Source organism: Thamnophis elegans, chromosome 4 (genome assembly GCF_009769535.1).
Source record: "Thamnophis elegans isolate rThaEle1 chromosome 4, rThaEle1.pri, whole genome shotgun sequence".
NCBI classification, from domain to species: Eukaryota; Metazoa; Chordata; class Lepidosauria; order Squamata; family Colubridae; genus Thamnophis; species Thamnophis elegans.
Window position 1 is genome coordinate 110,246,149 of NC_045544.1, and position 6,902 is coordinate 110,253,050.

The following is a 6,902-nucleotide window of genomic DNA, read 5'->3' on the forward strand; positions in this document are numbered from 1 at the left end:
ATCCTTCTGCGACGACTGCGGGAGGTGGGGGTGGGAGGCACTGTTTTACAGTGGTTCTCCTCCTACCTCTCGGACAGGTCGCAGTCGGTGTTAGTTGGGGGGCAGAGATCGACCCCTAGGCCCCTAACATATGGGGTGCCGCAGGGTTCGGTCTTATCCCCCCTACTATTTAACATCTACATGAAACTGCTGGGCAAGATCATTCGGAGGGACGGGATAAGATACCACCAATATGCGGACGATACGCAGCTGTATCTGTCCGCCCCGTGCCAACTCAATGAAGCGGTGGACGTGATGAACTGGGGTCTTGAAGCCATTAGGGACTGGATGAGGGCTAACAAGCTTGTACTCAACCCGGAGAAAACCGAGTGGCTGTTGTGTTTCCCTCCCAATAATTTGGTTAGTGCTCCATCACTCAGGCTGGGGGGTCAAATTTTATACCCCTCAGATAGGGTTCGCAACTTGGGAGTCCTCCTGGACCCATAGCTGACCTTCGACCACCATCTGACGGCTGTGACCAGGGGGGCATTTGCCCAGGTTCGCCTGGTGCGCCAGTTGCGACCCTACCTGAACCGGGAGGCTCTCACAACAGTCACTCGGGCCCTTGTGACCTCTAGGCTGGAATACTGCAATGTGCTGTACATGGGGCTGCCCTTGAAGAGCATCTGGCGACTTCAGCTAGTCCAGAATGCGGCCGCGCGAGTGATTGTGGGTGCACCTCGGTTCGCCCACATAACACCTATCCTCCGCGAGCTGCACTGGCTACCTGTTGATCTCCGGGTGCGCTTCAAGGTCCTACTTACCACCCATAAAGCCCTTCATGGCAGTGGATCTGCGTACTTGAGAGACCACCTCCTGCCAATTACCTCCTCGCGACCTATTCGATCACACAGATTAGGCCTCCTCCAAGTTCCATCTGTCAGTCAGTGTCGACTGGCAACTACGCGGAGGAGAGCCTTTTCAGTAGTAGCTCCGACCCTTTGGAACGATCTCCCCGTGGAGATTCGTACCCTCACCACCCTCCAGACCTTCCGCGCAGCCCTCAAGACCTGGCTATCCCGTCAGGCCTGGGGATAAAGATCGTAATCTCTCCCCACCCGAATGATGAATGTTGTGTTTTATTTTTTACTTACATTGTTTTCATGTTTAGTGTTTTATTGTCTTGTATCCCCTTCCCTATAAATTGTAAGCCGCCCTGAGTCCCCTCAGGGAAAAGGGCAGCCTATAAATAATAAACTCATAAACTCAAACTCATTTAACCACTGCGCCACCTCGGCTCATCAAGGAAACAAATCAATTGTTTGTGTATTTTAAAAGCTAAACTATTGATGGGTTTAAGGAAAAACACAATTATTTTGAAAAGTGCTCAGCTGAGAAAAAGAAGCAACTATGCTTATTAAACTGCTGTGAGTTCCCAGAAAATGTTTCCAGTATCCTAATGAATAATGTCTATTTAAGAAACTTAGTGATCAACATTACCCAGCAATTTTCAAGAGTTCACCAATTTCCAAAGTAATTCCATTTCTTAATTTGGAATTATTAGGAAATAATGGTCTTATAGCAACAGCCTATGATAGACTAGAACAATGATGGTTAACCTTTTTGGCACTGAGTGCCAAAACTGGAGTGTGCATGGCACATAATGTGTGTATGCGCATGCCAGAACACTAGAACCCACAAGCAAACAGCTGGTTAGTATGCATGCATGCAGTGGCCACCTGCTCTTCCAGGTTCCATCATGCTCATGAGCCAGCTGCTTTCTCCTGGGTTCTGTTGCACACATGTGCACTGGCCAGCTGGTCTTCGCATGAAGAGAACCCAGAAGAGAGCACCAGTTCAGTGCACATGCACAAGACAGAACCTGGAAGAGCAGCTGGCGACGATGCATGTGCCCACAGAGAGGGCTCTGTGTGCCACCTCTGGCATGCGTGTCATAGGTTCGCCATCATGGGACTAGGATTTGAGAGCAACGAGGTGGGGGAACTGTGATTGTTATGAGTGTGTTTTGTAGGTGGGGAGATGGGCCCTCTAGGCCTCCATTTTCTTCAGCAAAGTCCTCTTCAGATCATTTGCCGATGAAAACAGAGGCCCAGCCAGCCGCCTGCATCCCTCTAGGCCTCTGTTCTCATCAGCAAAGGATGTGAGGAGGCCTTTGCCAAAGAGAACGGAGGCTGGAGCAACAGGCGCACCTCTCCCGTCTTCCATTCTCAATGGCAAAGGGTTCTTGCAAATTAACAAAAGTCTTTGCAAATGGAAGAAAGGCTTTGGTGCATCGGGCCTTCCCTCCATTTGCAAAGACTTTTGTTCCAGGCCTCCAATTGCAGAGAACAGAAGCCTAAAGTAACTCAGGGCAAGATCACTAGCATGAGCTCTCACGCTACTGATCTCATGTGATCTTGCAATACTTCAGCCCTCCTTTTTCTGCAAATGCACTGAAGGCATAAAGCGCGAAGAGGCCAAGAAACAGAAGATTCCCTGGATCTTTGCAAGGAGAGTATCCAAAGGCCTAGTGACTATAGAGACCTGGCAGGGAATGGGGGAGAATAGGCAGGGTGAATGTTACAGTGTTGCAGCAGATTGTGGTTAGTAATCTACTTACGAAAGAGCAGGACTTGAGACCACGAAAGTGAGAGAAACAGGTTTATTGGATGCATCGAGTTCAGCGTGTTCACACACCAACATCTGAACTGGCCTGGCTACGCCCAGGGCAGTGATTTTATACCTTTAATCAAACTTCGTCAATCAGAGGGCATTTAAAGAGGCATATTCATACAAAACGTAAAAACCCCTGTTCAGAACAGGGAAGTACATCTTGGAAAAATACAAAAGCAGATATTCATACAAAAGTATCAAGAACAGGAAAGCTGATTTCGTACCAACAGTTTTCTGCAACTTCTCTGTTCTATCTCTCCCCCACGTCTGGCTTCCTGTGCCCCTCCTTTACAGAGTCTTGCCACACTGTTCAGCCTTATTTGTAATACTTATGAGAAAGTTAAAAGTCAACTTTGGGACTCCAGGGCACTGGAGTAAAAGCCAAACTAAAATGAATTTATAAGGTCCATTCTATTAAGACCACCTAACCTGGCCAGCCACTGGTGGGTTTACCTGTGCAACCCATGCTGTATCAACAGAGCCTCTGCAGTAATTTTTTATGTGTGAACAATTGCCATAATGCTGCAACATTTGTAATTTCAGGACTGTGTCATAAGTACTTGGGTGGGATTAGGCCGTAATCTTTGAATAGACAGGAATGAGGTGCTGTACTGTGCCAAGGAAAGAGACATCTTTGGTACAACACAAACCATCTTACTATCTTTTAAAAGAATTAATGAAGCCATGTTTCTCATACAACATGGGAAGAGAATTCATGGTGGTTTTAGAACCAAAAAGTAACAGAAGAGAGGTGGTCAAATTAATTTTCTCTCCCTTTGCCTAGGATACCACATACAAGACAACAATTAGAGTAATTTGCAAACACAACTGTGAGCAATTCTGGCTGTATTTAAAAAATAATTGTTTGAGACTGTGAAATGAAGCACCAATATTTTATGTACATCAATGAAAAAAGAAACCAATGTGATAAAAGTGTTGATTTCTTTCCTCTTTATACCGCAGTCAGTTTCAACATTCTGTTTTCCAGAAATCTTATTAATAAACTAAAGAAAGGAAATACTTTTCAGTGGAAATTCCCTTACAATGGATACCATAATACAATTTGGAATTATCATGGTCATGATAGGTATCCTGGTCAGAAAGGTAATCAGACAATCTTTATCCATGATAACTAACAGCTAGATTATGGCTATTATTGTGTGTGTGTGGGGGGGGGGATTTACTTGGTTATTAAATCACTCTTTTTTTTTAACAGCAGAAATAAGCCAATAAGCATCTCCAGTGATAGAAACTGGCCATTTAAGGAAAATACCACCTCTTCCAATTAACATCAAGATACAGAGAAAGAAACAACCAATCCAATTGTTCCTCTAATTACAGGTACATCCCATAACAATGATTTAAAAGGCTGAATGGAACAGACCTTCTAGGCCACTTTTGGTGACTGGACTAGAGAAGACTTAAGCAGTTGCTTTGAACTCGCCATAACTATGAAGCCTTGGTTTGTCCTCCTTTTCTTCACCTTTCTGTTTCTTTCTGATCTGGGTAAGTCAATTGTGATGAAACTTTTATACTATCATTCATGTTGAAGCAGCAGGCACTTCAGAAATAAACATTTATTTAATCCAAATAGACCTACCAAACTAAACAAGAAATTGGATACTTTATTTTGCATGCTTTATTCAATACTCTAGGGTTGGCTTTATAAACTGCTTTAATCTACTATATTCTTGGAAGTTTTCTGTATATTTTTTCAAGACTGGGAACCAATACTCAAATGTTTTAACCAGAAAGTAAATAAATAACCAACTTCTTAAACATCATGTAAAGAATCTAAGATTCTAGTTAAAATATTGTCTGGAAAAATATATATTCTATTTTTTTTATTTTTTAACAAGGAGTTCTTTTCTATAAGTGTTCTTCCTAAAACAATACTCTTTAGTGACTACACTTTTTCCTAGGAATTCAGATCTACAAACTTTGAAAAGGGTATGATTAGCTTCTCTTTCTCTTCCTTCTCCAGGGGAAGCAGACATGATAAAGGAATCGAGATCATGCATTAAAGCTAAAGGAACTTGCAGAAAAGGATCATGTAAATCCTCTGAAAAGAAGATAGGCCTTTGTCACGTCAATCAGCCTTGCTGCAAATCGTAAGATGCAGAAACTGAAATATTCGTAGCATTTATTTCATTTTCTCTCATAAAAATCAGACAATTTTTCCATGTTATGTCCATGCCAGTTCTCCTCATAAGCATGTACCTCTTTAGTGTCAAACTCATGTGGCTAAAACGAGTGGCTAAAATAAGCTCCACTTTCTTGGAGCAGCCCCCACAAAATCCTTGTAACAGAAGCATCTATCGGGCTACACTAAGCAAGCCTTTGTGTGTCTACCAGATGAGCATTGCCTTCCATGCAAATTTAAATCCAGTTGCATCAGACATTGAACTTGCGAAGGCCTCTTCAAGGTATATAACTTCACTGAATGAGTGGGTGCCTCTTTTACTGGGAAGTCACAAGTGTGGTTTGGGGCAACTCTCTTCCACCACCCACCGCCACCTTCGATTTTATTTACATGACATATAAATTCATTTTCCATCAAACAATGTGTGATCTGGGTACAATTGTTTTTAAGAAGTCATAATCAAAATATTTGCAATAGTATTCATCACAGTAACATCGATAATATAATAGCAATAATATTTAACATTATCTACTTTAACAACTGTCTATTTTAACATTTCCTCTTTATATGTCTCCCATTTCTAAATTGTTTCTGTCATCTAACCATTGATAAAATAAGTCTCATATCAAAAAATATTCAGTTTCTTAATAGTAAGTGTTCTGCACATTCTAATCTTTTCTTAATTATACTCTCATCTGTCGGGATCTCATCATTCCTCCATTGTTGTGTAAATACAATTCTGGCTGCAGTTAAAACACGTAAAACCAAATATATAATCCTTTTATCTTATTTTTCTGGTTAAATGCCCAATAACAATAGCTCTAATTTCAAGTCCATATGCTGCTTTATCAATTTTTCCAACCAAGTATGTATTTTCATCCAATATATTTTAGTTTTTGGGCATATATTTTGGGCACATATGATAGCATGAATCAGGTTTTTGATTGCACTTCCAACATTTAGCAGATCTATCTTTATACATTTTTGACAGTTTTGCCAGTTTAAATTGCCATCTATAAAACATTATACACAAATGTTCTTTATATGCATTTGACATAGTCAATTTAACATTTCTATCCCATAGTTTCTGCCATTTATCTAATTCTATTGCATATCCAAAAATTTTATCCCAATCATTTTCATCTTTACCAGCTCACTTTCAAGTTTAATACTAAATAAATAACAATATATTTTCTTTATCAATTTCCCATTTGTTACAGTTAATATCTGGACAACTCTTAACAGGGTGACAATATGCCCAGGATTTTTAGACTTGGGACTAAATGTCCTTATACTCCCCATCATACTTTGCTTTTTGACTCGAGATGAATATCACTGAGAACCAAACAAACACACACACAGACAGTGACACTCACATGCATACAAACAGATATACAACGTACAACAATTTCTCACCCCATAAGTAATTGCCTCTTAAAGGAAACACTGTGGCAATGGTTTGAGTGTACTTGAAACATGATGAATAGAAAAGAAATCTGAAATATTTTCAGATATTGCTGGCATGATTTAATAGGAATTATACTATTAGAAAAGAAGAAAGCATTTGGAGGAAGAAGAAAAATGAAGAGGTTATGGACTTCCTTTCCATTAACACTGGAAGCAAAATGGTCTATGGAGACCCATAGATGCTTTGCCTCTTTACTACCCATATAAAACTATGAGTGGAATGGAGGGACAATGTGCCATAATATTTAACATGTGAACTTGAGGCTGCAGAAAAAAGAATAAGGTGACTTCACAAACCAACCCTGATGGATTAGAAGTTTTTAGATCCATTCATAGAAACAATGTAAAAGATCCATTCATAGAAACAATGTATAATATTTTGTAGTTATATCTGTAGGGAACAAACCAAAAATAATTGAATGATTGCATTATATCAATATATTTTAAACTATTTCCAACCGTTTTTCCAACAGCTAAGAGAAAGTCTTCTGAGCAACACATGGAAAACCCATTAATCTTCTACCTGAATGCCTGATGGAATCTGGATTATAGAAGCTTTAAAAAAAATGAGAAAAATCCTTGCTGCTTTGAATTTTTCAAACAATTATTTTTATTAAAATTATCTAGCTTTACAAATGAC

At 40.2% G+C, this 6,902-nt stretch overlaps 1 long non-coding RNA gene across 1 annotated transcript; it reads left to right on the plus strand.

The window, feature by feature from the left end:
• Positions 1-4,041: 4,041 nt before the first annotated feature.
• Positions 4,042-6,902, plus strand: LOC116507468. The gene is made up of 3 exons (XR_004255211.1): positions 4,042-4,158; positions 4,637-4,763; positions 6,736-6,902. It is a non-coding gene; the product is annotated as an uncharacterized LOC116507468 (long non-coding RNA).